The 17081-nt window shown below is 39.6% G+C and overlaps 1 protein-coding gene across 2 annotated transcripts in view; it reads right to left on the minus strand.

Moving 5' to 3' along the window:
• Nucleotides 1-17081, minus strand: part of LOC129672188 (contactin-associated protein like 5-1-like) — a 715327-nt gene that overhangs the window by 508057 nt on the left and 190189 nt on the right. The gene's annotated exons all lie outside the window — the stretch shown is intronic.

Here is a 17081-nt window from a genome sequence, read left to right on the forward strand (position 1 = left end):
TGGTTAGTATGCCACAAACAAAGTAGGTCTGTGGTACACTGATGTTTTCCAATCTTTCTGTAGTAAGAGGGCTGTACTCCTGTGTGTGTGTGTGTGTGTGTGTGTGTGTATGTGTGTGTGTGTATAACTGAATATTGTAGCTTTCCATAATATTACAGATATGAGCACAAGACCAACTTATCAAGAATACAAGTTCTAAGTAGACTTCCAGTTACCTTCTTTGCCTCTTGTTTTCCCCATCCCATGACAGATACAGTAAATGAGGTCTAGAAGATACTAGACCCATTACTGGTTGTCTGCACCATCCCATGGAGGGAAGCTCCCAAGCACTTGTGAGGATGAAGTAATCCACAGTGTGAATAGGAATCAATACTTATTGTGATCCAGCTATTGTATACTAGAATATATTGTGTTAAGTGTCTTTTTCTCCCTGCACAATGTCCTTTGAAAGAAATAACACCCATCTCCTAACATAGTGGAAGAAACAGAAGCAGAAAGCTTAAAACACTGGACAGCCAGGACTCAAACACATTTAGGAGAAATTTAACTCCTTGGAATTACTTGTTAATAGGAAAATAATGTGTCTAATCCCCAGAAAATATCAGGCTAAGGAAATGACTGAGTGTGAAAAGGGCTTGTTCTCAAGCCCAACCACCTGACTTAAATAATGAGAACCATAGGGTTGAAAGAGGGAAATAATTTCAGTAAATTGTTTCATGTGAATGAACATACATACAGGCACACACACACACACAAAGTTAGAATTCTCATTGTATGAAAAGATACTGGAGATGATGGAACAGGAAAGATTAAAGAGAGTGGAAACTGGGAGGATAGGGTAGAGGAATGACTATACAGAAGCATGATGAACCTTTGAAAATGTGACATCAAGGCTCATTACTGTTGAAGATTCCTACAATATATATATACACATATACAAAAATAACTTAAATGTAGTTAGCTTATAATGGGAGGCAAAGCCCACTTCATTGTATAGACACTCAAATAAAAATGCCAGTGCCAGGCATTGGTTACCTCTATGTTAACAGTTGATCGGTATGTTCAGTGGGATTCCATACTCCTCTACAAAATTATAAGCTATTGTCATTTTTCCTGGCTTCCCTCCAGATCTTAAAGGCAAGACACTATTGTTGAAGACATGATAAACTTGAGTCAGAAGAAACAGAAAAATAATACTTGTATTGATCTTGAAGCTTTATCCCTATGGGCTAGCATTCACAGTGCTGGAAGGTGCTACACCTACTACCAGAAGAAAAAAGTAGCCAACAATCTTAACACATGAGCTACAGTAATGACTTCCTTGGCAACGCATGCCCACTGGTATAGTAATGCCACGCATGTCATAGGAGTAACTAACCACTTTCTGATTAGACATAATTCCTGTTCCAGAAGACCTAAACCAAGCCTGGCTCTGCTAACTGTGTCACAGCTCACAGCCAGGCTTTAAAACCTGCTCTGTAAAACATGACTTATTCCTGGTACTGTAAACTGGCAAAAGCAAGCAAGCAAACACACAAAGGAACAAAAAACATGGCTTGATCATAGACCCCAGGGGAGAACCTAATACTATTATCCTGTGAAATTAACATGGTAATAAACTGCCCCATAAGCTCTTATTTTTATGTCCATACATCAGTGCATTTCTGAACCCTCATGAGAGAAGCTTGTTTTTACAGAAGGTAGAGATTAACGCAGAGTCTCACAACTGTACAACATGCAGAGAACAGAGAATGTGGAATGCTCTGAAGTGGAAGTTTCTGCTTTCTTTGAAGACTCAGTAGACTCATGTGATGTTTTGCTGAAGGATGACTTGTGAGATGGCATGTGATGTTTTGGTGTGGGTTCTCCCATGTGAGGCAGCCTGACTTTGGCCTCTGTGGGAGGACTCTGAGGAGAGGAGATATATAGATGTCGATGGACAGCGAGACATTGCTTTTTGGATCTATATCGCCGAGTTGATCTTCATGCTTCAACACTTGACTTAATAGAGATAAACATTCCAGAGATTTTTTTATCAGTTGCACCCCAATTTATTTCATGTTTTAAAAGAACAATATACATCATACATTTTTGGTTGTTAAGAAATCCTGTTGGGTCTCTGGGAAACTATTTATGCATCAGTGTTGCATATGTATCATGTGGCTCCCAGCTCATCCAGGGCTTGGCTCACTTGCTATGAATGAGATGACTGTTTCTCCATAAACATGGTCTTTTAACATCAAGGAAGCGAAACCACAACCTAATTAAGGCTTCTAATTGTGTGTTTCCCATTTGACAAAGCAAGCCATGCAGATAATCCCACAGTGAATATGACAAAAATTGCACGAAGGCTAATGCTGAATACTGGTCAGATGACTCAATGGAAGTCGTAATATAAAGACTCAGCCACAGGTAGTATGTCTCTGGGATGCACACTCTAAAAGACACACATTTTAATATACAGTACAGAGAATATTTTGACGCAATTCAACCGAGTGTTGTAGCTTTCATTGACTTGTCCCGATCTTCTGAATTGTGCTGATTCATGTTGCTGCTTGGTGTTGGCCTTTGGAGTGGGCTGCTGGTATCTAGACAATGAAGAGTGGGCTCATCCCAGAGAACTACTTCTAAAAAGGTCTACGATTCTCTTTACCTAATAATCTTTCTCCCCTACCTCTGGCCAGTGGGTGGAAGGGGGGTAGAAGCATTTTATGAACCCTAAATAAAATAGGTTTGGTGAAAAATCTAAGTCTTCAGAAGGGAGGTAGAAGCATTTAGCAACCCTAAATAAAGTAGGTTTGGCGAAAAAAAATAAGCCTAAAGTGCTCAGCTCTAAATGGGACACCTTTATAACATTCTCTCTCCTTATGACTCTGGCATCATCTTAGAAGCAGGTACATAAAGGCCTTAGGGCTAGAGATAGTGCATGTCAGCAATAAAATAGTGTTTTTGAGACAGTACTGTTCACATATGAACTTAAAGTGGCTATGGCTGTGTGTGTAAGACAAGTTCAAGAGAGATAAAATCCCATCAAAGAGAGGGAATGGGGGTCATGAAACCCCACCTCTAGCTCAGGAGCAACTGATGGATTCCATGGTAGGGAGAACCAGGTTACTTCAAAGATGTCAGCCCTGAGAATCTGTACATGCATAATAGATGGTCTTATAGCCATGTTTTTACAGACAACCCTAAGTACCACATAACCTCAGTGTATTTAAAGCACACACACATGGACACACCATCATCACCACCACAACTACCACCAGCACCACTAGGAACAACAACAAAAGTAACAACAACACAAAATGTAAGAACACATGAAGTTGGGGGTGATAAGTAATAGGGAGCATAGAAGACGAATTGGAGTGGAAAGAGAAGGGGTAGGTTTGATCAAAACATGTTATTTGCATGTTTGTATTTAGAGAAAAACACAATAACTAATGGTTGAGTCATGAGAAGAAGCATCTGAGTCTTCTGATATACCAGCCATGGAAACACAAGTTTGTTTTTACAACTATCTTCGTCACCATTCTCAAAAGTCCGATCTACACCTCCTGCCTTTCTACTAACTCCTTAGAACTGAAAGACTGCAAATTTTATTTTATTTTTTTGGAAATGCATACTAATGCCAGAATCATTCACTGTGCCAATCTCTCTGACCCTGCCTATTTCAGAGGCTTCACTGCTCTTAGAAGGTAAAGAATTAAAAATGGTTTTAAACAGTGTTACCTCAACAATACTATCAATTGAAAAGAAATATGACATGACATTTTATTCCTCCACAAAAGGTTGATTTGTATGCTTGTGGCTTTTGCATGTAGTATTTTTCTCTAGTCTATCTGTTTAATAAATAGATGCATATTATAAGTAATAAACTCATTATGGCAGAGTAATGTAGGACTTTGTCTTTTTAGAGTGATATTCTCTAGTTTGAAATTATATCCTCAAGCCTTCATAATTTTCTTTTAATGCCAACAGTCCCAACCTGGACTTCTTGTTCAAGCTTTAGAATTTTTCCATTTTATATGTTTATATGTAAGATAAAGTTATATTAAAACAGAAGAAAGCATTTCTATGATGATGGATCAACAGGTAAAGTGCTTGCTGTGCTGTGCAAGACCTGAGTTTGGATCTCAGAACTCACAAAAATCCTGGGAAGATGATCCTGGCCTAATTGTAACCTTAGTGCACAGGAATTGGAGGCAAGGTGCTCCCTAAGCAAACCAGCAAGCTGGACTAGCAAGGTTAGTGAGCACTTGGCTCAGGTGCGAGATTCTGTACCGTATGAAATGTAGAGAACAACGAGCACAAGTTACTGAGCCTTGGTCCTCAACTTGCACACTTGCATACATGAACATGCATCATCCTGCAAGATGTTCACACACACATTCAAGCATGCTATGCATACACCTAAAAAGTGAAATGGAGCAATTAATACATACCCTTTCAAAAATAAAACCTAGCCAAAACTAAAACAATGAGGTGCTTAATATAAGATGATTTGATTTCTTCGAACCGGGCTGAAGAAAATCACACTTCCTTTTTATTCAGAGTAGGAATGGACAGAATCCCCACCTCAGTTTGTTAACCCTCTTGAAAATGAACCTGAATGGAACAGTTGCTTTGGGCATTCACAAACAGATGAAGTTAAGCATATTCTGATCCATTGACTCTCAGCTGAAGTGCTCAGCTTAAGGGCTGCTCCCTGGCTGATTATCACCTCCGCTTATTTCCCTGTTATTTAAATATACCCCACATTGAAGCTAATAGAAAAACCTTCAGGATTTACGTGGTTATCATGGCAAACATTTTTCTTTATTAGCCAAATAGTAAATGTGCTTTGGAAAATGATGAGGGCAACCTCAAGATATGTGTAGTCTTTCTAAGACAACCTGTGTGATCACCCACTCCTGTTTCTGAATAATGTCAAAATTGAGTGACTGTAAACACAAATACATGGAGACATAAAGTCTAAAGTGTCTAGTAATGACTGATGTCTTCATGATTCCTAAATAAATGGACTGTGCTCAAAACCACAGTTTATGCTTAAGAGCATTTAAAAGAAATCTCAATTTCAAACAAACAAACAAACAAACAAACAAAACTCTACAGCTTTATTACATTTACCACATGTATTTATTTATTTATTTAAATGTGTGTATGTTGTGTATGTGTGTGATGGGGTGTGGTGTGTGTGTACAGTGTGTGGTGACTTGTGTTGTATTGCATGTGCATTGTGTTATGTGTGTACTTGGTGTGTTAGTGTATATGTGTGCCTGTTATGCTGTGTATGGTATGGTGTGGTCTGTGAGTAGAATCTGTGTGTGTGTGTGTGTGTGTTGTGTTGCATGCATTGTGTGGTGTATGTTCATGTACTATGTGTGAGTTTTGTACGCATCGTGTGGTGTGTGTGTGGGGGGGTGTGTGTATGGCGTGGTCTGATATTTGTGCTGTGCTTCCTGTGTGTGTATTGTATGTGATGTACAGTGTGTGTGTTGTGCATGTTTGTTTCTGTGTGTACATGGTGTGTGTAGAAATAAGGTTATTATGTAATTCCGATGCTGATTTGTGTATTCCCCATATCTGCTTGCAAGCCTTGTTATGAGAATCTCCTTTCTTAATGTTGTATAAACTCTGCTGCCCAATGGTCCCCTGGTGGGTCCATAAAGCAGCTTACGTACAGTCACTGAGCAGGGGAGAATATAGAGCTAGACATCTTGCCAGCCAGGAGAGGAGGAGTTTGGAGAGAAAGGAGGGGATTAAGTAGGAAACTGAGCCATGTGAGAGGTGCAGGAAAGATGAGGAGAGAAAACTCACCAAGGAAAGCCACAAGACGCAAGTATCCTCAGGCTGTACGCAGGGAGGAAACCAAGTTAGCAGAGAGGGTAAGGATAGGATGTTAACTGAGCAGTTCCTGTGCTGTAAAGCTTACTATTAATCAAACATAATAAAATCTCCATTATTTATGAGATAGCCAGGTTAAGAGAGAAACTGAGAAATAAACACAGGTATAAAAAAATGACTGTAACAGGTATGTGTATGTATCCTGGGTGAAAACACAGAATCAAGAAAGATAAGCCTTTTCACTCATCCATGCACTCTAGAAGCTGATAATACATTGATGTAAAAGAAATTTGCCAAATTTTCTATGTAAACAAAATGGTATTGGCAGAGGTATGTGACATAAACTTCTAAATATAAACATCTCAAAATACATATTTAAGTGAGGGAGAAGACATAAAATTTCAAGGGGTAATGTTAAGGATTATTATTTATTAAACCTGTTTCATAGGAAAGAGATCCATGAACCTTCTTTCTATTATGAATACTAAGACTTCTATACTTGTGTTTTAATCACACAGGGTCCCTTAAGTTATTCCCCTAAAAGGGCCTCTGAAAGATTCTACCTAGCGGGTATCAAAGCAGATGCTGAGCCTTATAGCCAAATTCGGGGCAGAGTGCAGGGAATCTTATGAAAGAAGGGGGAGATAGAAAGGCCTGGGGGGACAGAAGCTTTATAAGGAGAGTAACAGAACCAAAAAATCTGGGCACAGGGGTCTTTTCTGAGACTTTTCTGACTCTAAACAAAGATCATGCATGGAGATAACCTAGAATCCCTGCAGAGATGTAGTCTATGGTAGCTCAGTGTCTAAGAGAATTCTCTAGTAATAGGAATAGGGACCGTTCTGACATGAACGCAGTGGCTGGCTCTTTGATCACCTCCCTCTGAGGGGACATCAGCCTTACCAGTCCACAGGAGAAGACAATGCAGCCAGTCCTGATGAGACCTGATAGACTAGGGAGAGATGGAAGGGAAGGAGGATCTCCACTATCAGTGATCTGGGGAGGTGCATAGGAGAAGAATAGGGAGGGAGGGTGGCACTGGGAGGGGACAAGGAATGGCTTGACAGCTGGGATACAAAGCGAATAAACTGTAATTAATTTAAAAATGTATGAATTAAAAAAATAAATGAATAAATAAATAATCTGGGCACAGGATTTTTTTCTTTTTTATTTAATTAAAATTTTAATTTTTATATTAATTACAGTTTATTCACTTTGTATCCCAGTTGCAGCACCCTCCCTTACTTCTTCCCAGTCCCATCATCCCTCCCTCATCTCCTCCCATGCCCCTCTCCAAGTCCACTGATAGGGGAGGTCCTCCTCCCCTTCCCTTTGACCCTAACTTATCAGGTCTCATCAGTATTGGCTGCATTGTCCTCCTCCCTGGCCTGACAAGGATGCTCCCCACTCAGAGGGAATTTGGCAAAGAGCCAGCCAGTGAATTCATGTCAGAGACAGTCTCTGTTCCCCTAACTAGGGAACCCACTTGGAGACTGAGCTGCCATGGGCTACATCTGAACAGAGGTTCTAGGTTATATCCATGAATGGTCCTTGGCTGGAGTATCAGTCTCAGAAAAGACCCCTTTGCCCAGATATTTCAGTTTTTTTTTGCCTTCTTTTTTTTTTTATTAATTACACTTTATTCATTTTGTATCCCCCCATAAGCCCCTCCCTCCTCCCCTCCCGATCCCACCCTCCCTCCCCTTTCTGCATGCATGCCACTCCCCAAGTCCACTGATAAGGGAGGTTCTCCTCTTCTTTCTGATCTTAGTCTATCAGTTCTCATCAAAAGTGGCTGCATTGTCCTCCACTGTGGCCTGAGATATTTCAGTTTTGTTGCTCTCCTTTTGGAGCTCCTGTCCTCTCCAGGTCTTACTATCTCCTCTTTCTCTCATAAGATTCTCTTCACTCTGCCCAAATTTTGGTTATGAGTCTCAGCATCTGCTTTGATACACTGCTGGATAGTCTTTCAGAGGCCCTCTGTGGCAGGCTCCTGTCCTGTTTCCTGTTTTCTCCTTTTTCCAGTGTCCATCCTGTTTGTCTTTCTGAGTGAGGATTGAACATCTTACCCAGGGTCCTCCTTTTTGCTTAGCTTCTTCAGGCGTATAGATTTTTGTAGATTTATCCCATATTATATGTCCAGTATCCACTTATAAGTTAGTATATACCATGTGTGTCTTTCTGCTTTTGGGACACCTCACTCAGGATGATCTTTTCTAGTTTCCACCATTTCCCTGCAAATTTCATGATTTCCTTGTTTTTAATTGCTTAGTAGTATTCCATTGTATAAATGTACCACAATTTCTGTATCCATTTCTCTGTTGAGAGACATCTGGGTTGTTGGTTCTGGCTATTACGAATAAAGTTGCTACAAACATGGTTGAACAATTGTCCTTGTTATGTACTTGAGCATATTTTGGATATATGCCTAGGAATGGTATAGCTGGATCTGAGGTAGCGCTAGTCCTAATTGTCTGAGAAAGTGCCAGATTGATTTCCAAAGTGGTTGTACAAGTTTACATTCACAGGGGCCTTTTCTGAGACTGATACTCTAACCAAGGACCATGTATGGAGATAACCTAGAACCCCTGCACATAGATTTTAGCGAATAGATTTTATTTATTTTAATAGATTTATTTTATTTCTCTTCCAAGCCCCCTCAAACCATCATCTCATCTCACACAAGGAAAATGAAAAGCTGATACTACGAACAAGGACCATGTGTGGAGATAATTTAGAATACCTGAACAGAAGTAGCCCATGCAGGAGGGTGGGTGAGATTTGGGGGGGACCATGGAGGGGGCTACAGCTGGGGTACAAAGTGAATTAACTGTAATTAATAAAAATAAATACTTTTTTAAAAAAAAGTTCTTATAATTATCAAGATCTAATTCAAATGGGGCATTTTCATTGTTGGTCAGCAGCTCCTGAATATCCTGTTGACAGTATTTGTAAAAGCTCCTCTGATTTAATCCACCAAATTTAATCCATCAAAGCATTCTCGCCACAAATACAGCACACCTGACAGACAGAGGTCCTACCTAGGCCTTAGTTACATGGAATGACTTGGCTGTCTAAGTTTCTGGCCACTGACCCCAGCTTAGTGCTTTTCCCAGGACTTTTCAAAAGCGATTAGTGCTTCTTCCTGCTTTTCTTTTCTTAAGTTTAATTTTATTTTTATTAATTACAGTGTATTTACTTCGTATCCCAGCTGTTGTCCCCTCCTTCGTCCCCTCCCACTTCCCTCCTCCCTCCCTCTTCTTCTCCTATGCCCCTCCCCCAGTCCACTGATAGGGGAGGTCCTCCTCCCTTTCCCTCTGACCCAAGAGTATCATGTCTCATCAGGACTGGCTGCATTGTTTTCCTCTGTGGCCTGATAAGGCTGCTCCCCCTCAGGGGGAGGTGATCAAAGAGCCAACCCATGAGTTCATGTCAGAGAGGGTCCCTGTTCCTATTATTGGGGAACTCTCTTGGACACTCGGCTGCATGGGCTACTTCTGTTCAGGTATTCTAAATTATCTCCACACATGGTCCTTGTTTGTAGTATCAGCTTTTCATTTTCCTTGTGTGAGATGAGATGATGGTTTGAGGGGGCTTGGAAGATAAAGAATAAAATTTATTTGCTAAATCCCCTCCACTTTTTTTCCTTCAGTTCCTCAAGACTTCAAACTTTTTGAAAAAAAATTTCTGTCTTCTCATTTCCCTTCTTTTTTAAAATTTTTTATTTAACTTTTATTAATTACACTTTATTCATTTTGTATCTCCCCATAAGCCCCTTCCTCCTGGTCCCACCCTCCCTCCCCTTTCTGCATGCATGCCCCTCCCCAAGTCCACTGATTGGGGAGGTCCTCCTCTCCTTCTTTCTGATCTTAGTCTATCAGTTCTCATCAGAAGTGGCTGCATTGTCAAGGTTCTATGTTATCTCCATGAATAGTCTTTGGATGGAGTATGAGTCTCTGGGAAGTTTCCTGTGTTCAAATTTTCTTGTTCTGTTGCTCTCCTTGTGGAGTTCCTGTCCTCTCCAGCTCTTACTATTTCCCACTTCTTACATAAAATTCCATTCACTCTGCCCGACAGTTGGACATCAGGCTCAGCATCTGCTTTGACAGTTTGCATGGCTGAGGCTTTCAGGGGCCCTCTGTGGCAGGTTCAGAGGTTGTTTCCTGTTTTCTTTTTCTTCTGATGTCCATCCTATAAATGAATTGGATGTTCCTTGATGTAGTCATTTTACATTTGTATGAGAGTTGTGGCTTTAAATTGACCAAACATTACATTCTGACAGGAATTTATTGCTTAGGAATTTTAAGTCATTTTCTTGGAAATGAAAAACTGTATGTGAATCTTAATCCCAATCTCCACAAATTTAAATCTAGTTTAGAGAAGATGGATATGTTTTAGTGTCTATGTTTTTATGTGTGTACGTGTCAAAATTGGTGTTTAGATATTAAGGAAGCAGTGATTTTGTATTGGGTGGAGACAGGAAGGCAGGAAATGAATGTAGCTAACTAAAATAGGCTGCTCCACTTGTATGCTGTTATGGAAATCACTACACTAGAGGGGCTGGGGATGTAGCTCAGTTGATACAGTTCTTGTTCAGGGCCTGATCACAGCACTGTATAATTTATGTATGTCCCTAAAAGCCTGTTATCACAGCACTGAGGAGACAGAGGATAGAGAATTAGAAGTTTAAGGACATCTTCAGCTGCGAAGTGAGATCTAGGCAGCCCTGAGCTAAAGACCCAGTTGCTGAAACAACAGAATAGTTCTGAGGCTTCAGTGGCACAGTAGTGTGATTCATTAATGACAGTGTACTGCTCTACACTTGAAATCTGATAAGGTTGCAGGAAAAATACCCATACGTGCATGCACCAAAAAATGAGTACAGGAGAATAAGGCTGTAACTTGACTGTGTTAACCATTTTACAGTGTACACATATGCCAAGTCATTATAACATGTAGTTTAATATACACAATTATTTATGACTGATGCTCCAATAACACCATGGGAAAAATAATTGAGCTAATAAGAATCACAAACATCTATTTCTCTGTGTATTACTGAAGTTTTGAGTATGCACTGGAACAAGACAATGTAGAGTATGCCCCTGGATAGATAGAGTGAGGATGAGGTAGGAGATTTCTTGGTGAATTGTGGCATGGCCATGAGACTCCCTCCTGTGATGAAGTTCTGTCACCCTGGCCCCATGGAAATGGTGATGAGGATTACTCCTCCATAGGTGACTGATATTCTGTCTGGTGAACTCCTTGTGCTAGGAATGGAGCATGTTGTTCTTTTTTGTTTTCTGTTATTGTTGTTGTTTTTTTCAGTTATATGCTATATAAGCATGCAACAAGACTGAATTCCTAGACACACAAACCAGTATTAATGAAGAAATTCTTTGATACCTTTGTTGGTATCAGCATATCCAGCATTTTGTAATTGTGGGCCTGTCTGTTCTAGGAGGGTATATTTGATGTCTGTTCATTCTTAAAATGAAAAGATAGATTTAAAGAACGCATGTAGAAAAGCGATGCTCAGGCTCTCATTCCTCTTGAGCTTGATAGTTTATAGACAGGAAATAAATCTCATCTGAGAAGAAAGAAATCATTTTTTTCTACAATTTTCAGTATCAATTAATGCAAAGTGGTTTCTTCATTTGATAAATTTTATACCTGGCTGTCCATTCACTGGACAAAATTTGTTCTTCACAGCATTACCCTACTTTCATGTTTTATTCTAATGTAATTGTAACATAAGTGCATACATTCCCTATGTTGGATATATATTTGCATATACACATATTCATTATTTTTTCTACTCATATGTGCATACATCTGAATCTCTTTGAGTTCTTGGGTTATGTGCTTACATTCTCAACTATGCAAACTAAATTTTTTAATTTTTTTATTAATTTTAATTAATGTGTATGTAATTTATATGTATGTATAATTTATATGCAGATATTTGCATGTGTGTTACATGCATGTGGAGGCCAGAAGATGGCATCATCACCACTGAAGCTGGCGTTACAGGTGGTGGTGACCACCAATTATGACATCTAAGGTTCTCATGAAGAGCAAGCAAGTACTCTTAGTTATTGATCCATCTTTCCAGCCTCTCCACCATGGTTTTTTAATATAATATTTTATTTTTGTTAATTAGAGCTTATTCCCTTGGAATCCCACTTGCAGCTCCTTCTCTCTTCCCCTCCCAATCTCTCCCTCCCTCTTCTCCACCCATGCTCCTACCCCAGTCCATTGATAGGGGAGGTCCTCCTCCTCTTCCTTCTGACCCTAGCCTATCAGGGCTCACCGGGACAGGCTTCATTGTCTTCCTGTGTTCTGATAAGGCTGCTCCCCCCACAGGGGGAGATGATCAAAGAACCAGCCACTGAGTTTATGTCAGAGACAGTCCCTGTTCGCCTTACTAGGTACGCACTTAGACACTGAGCTGCCATGGGTCTGTGCAGGTGTTCTAGGTTATCTCCATGAATGGTCCATGGTTGGAGTGTAAGTCTAGAAAAGATCTCCGTGTCCAAATGTTTTGGTTCTGCTGTTCTCCTTGTAGAATTCCTGTCCCCTCCAGGTCTTTCTATCTCCCCCTTCTTTCATAAGATTTTCTGCACTCTGCCCAAATTTTGGCTATGAGTCTCAGCATCTGCTTTGATACTTTTTTGTTCTTTAATGCAGTGTCTCTCAGTGAACTAGGAACTCACTGGTTTGGCTAGAATTTATGGCCAGCCGGGACAAGGTATCCTCCTGATTCCATTTATCCCTCACAATGTTTGGGTAACTGTGTACACTACCAGCCCTAGATTTTTTATATGGGTGATGGACTCAGGTCCTCATGTTTGTGAAGCAAGCTCTTAGGCAACTGAGTCACCTCCTCAAACTATCACCTCTATAAATAGTATTACTGCCTATTTTGACAATCATGTGTGAAGGTTCTAGAATAGTGCCTAACACATAAATATACTCTATTTTTCAAGTTTTTATTTATTTATTTATTTATTTATTTATTTATTTATTTATTTATTATTAATTACACTTCATTCACTTTGTATCCCCCATAAGCCTCTCCCTCCTCCCCTCCCGATCCCACCTTCCCCCCCTTTCTTCACGCATGCCCCTCCCCTAGTCCACTGATAAGGGAGGTCCTCTTTTCCTTCCTTCTGATCTTAGTCTATCAGATCACATCAGGAGTAGCTATATTGTCATCTTCTGTGGCCTGGTAAGGCTGCTCCCCCCACAGGGGGAGGTGATCAAAGAGTAGGCCAATCAGATTATGTCAGAGGCATTCCCTCTTCCCATTACTATGTAACCCACTTCGACACTGAACTGTCATGTGCTTCATCTGTGCAGGGATTCTAGGTTATCTCCATGAATAGTCCTTGGTTGGAATATGAGTCTCTGGGAAGACCCCTGTGTTCAAATTTTCTGGTTCTGTTGCTCTCCTTGTGGGGTTCCCGTCCTCTCCAAATCTTACTATTTCCCACTTCTTACATAAGATTCCATGCACTCTGCCCAACAGTTGGCCATAAGTCTCAGCTTCTGCTTTGATAGTCTGCAGGGCAGAGGCTTTTGGAGGCCCTCTGTGGCAGGTTCCTAGGTTGTTTCCTGTTTTCTTCTTCTTCCGATGTCCTCTTGAATAGTCACACAACCATTGACTGTTTATTGATTGTCCTAAAATATTAGCTTGTAACTCTGGTTGCATGTTAAAATGTCCAAGAAACCTTTTGAATATGCACTTGATCAGTATCAAGGCAAAACATCTGGTCTATGGGTTGGCCAATATTACTGGCAAAGGTGCCCAGGTAATTCAGAAACACACAAAGAAAGAGAGAGAGAGGAAGAGAGAGAGAGAGAAGGAGAGAGTAAAAGAGCCACAGTTCCAATTGCCCTAGAGCCTGGATTTGTTGTTCCCTAAGGGAAGATGAGGCCCTGTGAATGGAAAGTCCTGTTAGTACGCTGTACACTGACTACAGGGAGAGTTCCAGTCTCTGCATCACACTTTCATGACTGCAGCCTCTGTTCACTCTTGTTTGTTTGGGCTGTTACAAAGAGAGGCAAGGAGTCAGTCTTTTCTCTCATACATACTGGTCAAAGGTATAGCACCCAAGCCCAGGCTCCCTACCAAGCCAGGAAAGGATCGGAATAGTTAATCATTGCAGAGACACTATATCTGGCAAATATCTGTTTAGTCGAGAGGTAACTGGCCTAAAATTAGACCTGCAGATGCCCCAGAAATGGGTTAGGAGTTCTTTAGAGTGCTGACCCAATCTATAAGTGTGGGTCACAAAAGAGTGTCACACTTTTTGAGTAGCCATAAGCTTAATCATCTTGGGAAGTACTTCCAGAGCTGGATTTAAATGTCTCAAAATGTGTTTCTTCTAGAAATGAAAATGGGACCTCCCTGATTGACTTCCAGCTTTCTGCCCTGTAGTAGAAAAGCTCTTCTCTACATGGTCCTCTGGTCTATATCTCCAGGTAATATTGTAAGACAGGTATCAAAAATATAAATCCTAGTTTAGCCTGAGGCTTTCTGATGCCCGTGGAACACCAGTGTCACAGCTGGCATGTGAGCTCTGGCTGGTTTGTAAGCCATTTTTCATCCTGCTCCATCCCTCCCTGGGTTTTTTAACGAATCAAGCTGCTGTTATAGCAGTAGTGAGAATGAATCTTGAATTTAGTTGAGTTGGATTTGAACCCACGTATTTTCTTTTTCCTATTATATGATATGGGCAAGCTATGCCATTTCCCTGAAGTTTAGCAACTTTGTTTGGTTGGAAAAGGTTATAATTAATATAATATTTATTCTATGGATTAATATGACAATATACATAAGACAGTTAAAATTTGGTACTCATTTATAAGAATAATCAAAGACCAGTATCAGAACACACATTATATCAGTAGTTCCTCCAGTGTATAACATCCACAAATGTCCAGATTTTTGCTATAAAATGACATAACACTGATTCTCCCTAACATCTAACATGTTTTATATGCCAAATAAATAACAGCTGTACAGTGTTGTTTAATAACCATGACAAGAAAGACACTCGTGTTCATTGTATATGAATTCTTTTGTTTCCACCAAATGAATATGGAGAGACACCTGTATTCTTAGATGGTTTTCTCGAATAAATTATGATTTTAACTTTTTGGTTATAGATACTTTATAACAGCGAGCTTGTAATGTATAGTATGAAATAAACTACATGAGTAAAAATAAGTCTATAAAATCAGAATTAATGAAGATTCAAAATTAGAAGGTGTTAACAAATTAAATTCACTGAGGGTTAAAATATCAATAATTCAATAACTGATTAAAATGAATCACAGAATACAAAGGTAAATCAAAATAGAAAAAATATACGATAGCCAGCTTAATATACACATGAGAGGCACACAGTTGAGAGGAGTTAGTGTGAATTAGAAAAGGCCAATGATTATCCTAAACTTGCATATAAAATGTATATACATTTTTGGTGTGTGTGTGTGTGTGTGTGTGTGTGTGTGTGTGTGTGTGTGTGAATATATGTGAATGCACATGCACTTGTTTATGTGGAGGAGGATCAAGGTTGACATCAATGTTGCCCTAGATAGCTTGAACCATCAATTTGACATAGACTGGAGTTACCTAAGAAAATATTCTAGAGTGATTGACTAGATTGTTCCTAAGGGCAAGATTAATGGTATTTTCCTTATTATTATTATTTTTCCTTATTATTAACAGGTATCAGAGGCCCTGCACATTACGGACAGCGTCATCTTTTGGACTGTATTACAAAGCTGGTTAAGCCTGTAAACAAATCATCATGCAGTGTTCCATTCTTCTTGGTTTCTGCTATACTTCCTTGGCAGTTAGATCTTTGCAACAGCAACAAGGCATGCCTTCAGATTCCTGCTTGAATCCCAGCCTAGGCTTCCTGAAATGATGAAATGTAATCCAGACTCTTGGGTAAACCCGTTCTTCCCTACATTGCCTTTGGTCAAAGTTTTTATCACAGGAACAGAAAGAAAACTCTAGCAGGTCTTCCTCAGTTGCCGTTCACCTTACCTGCTGGAACAAGCTCTTTTGTAGACCAGGAACTCACTGTTTGACTAGTCCTGCTGATGATCTTGCTCTAGGCATCGCCTGTCTTTGCCTCCTGAATTCTGGGAAAGTAGGCAGCTGTCACATTCTCCTGGCACTTAACACGGGTTCTAGGGATCTTAACTCATGCCCTTATGCTTGTGGGCAAAGTACTTTCTGGTACAAATGCCCTAGCTCTGGCACTCAACTATTTTTTAATCAAGAACATGTTCATAATACTAATCAAATTTTAGAATTTTATAGTTTAAACTCTTTTAAATAAGAATTAATGTAGTTCTCTATGTTACTCTCTATACATCATAAAATTGATATCAAAAGATGATTAAACTATAGCTAAATATCCAACATTGTTATGGTTAAGTTCACTTTGCATTAGAGATTTGTCAAGTGTAACTACTATAGTTTTATAAGACCAAGTACTTACCCAAGGTACTCTCTATCTGAGAAGGTTACATACTATTTGTTTTTACTTTTAATTAAGAACATTTAATATATACTTTAAAATAGTAATATTAGTCTTAAATATTAAATTAATAATGGAATGTATTGAAATATTTTAATAAACATCCCATTAACTTACCATAAAGCATGCTATAGTAGATATTTATGCCCACAAAATATGCATAATAAAACAAAATATTTTATAAAATAAACTCTATAATAGTTCTTACGATGACCAAAAACATTTCACATGGTTGGGGATGGCTCAGTGGATGAAGTGTTTACATTCAAGCATGACAACTTAAGTTTGATTCACAGAACCCATGTTAAAAATGAATGAGCATGGTGGTGCATCTTTGTAATCCCAGCTCTGGAAGGCAGAGAGAAGAATCTAGGCAGCCTGCCTTCAAGCTCCAGGCTAGTGAGACCTCCTTCCTCTTAAAAGATTACACAACACCCAAGATACCACTCCAGGTGTCCTCTTCCTTTCCCACAACACACAACTACATACATGTAAGCATGCATATACAATCATGTTTTGTCTGTGCACAAAAAAGTGCATCCACACATACAAATCTGTACAAAGAATTTCATAGCATAGCTATGTACTCCCATGAGAAGGCACATTGCTAACATACATGAAGTCCTGGGTTCCAGGGTCATCATCTCAAACAACAACCATAGCAGCAGCAGCAGC

This window comes from Psammomys obesus, unplaced genomic scaffold (genome assembly GCF_907164565.1).
Source record: "Psammomys obesus unplaced genomic scaffold, mPsaObe1.curated_primary_1811, whole genome shotgun sequence".
Lineage (NCBI taxonomy): Eukaryota > Metazoa > Chordata > Mammalia > Rodentia > Muridae > Psammomys > Psammomys obesus.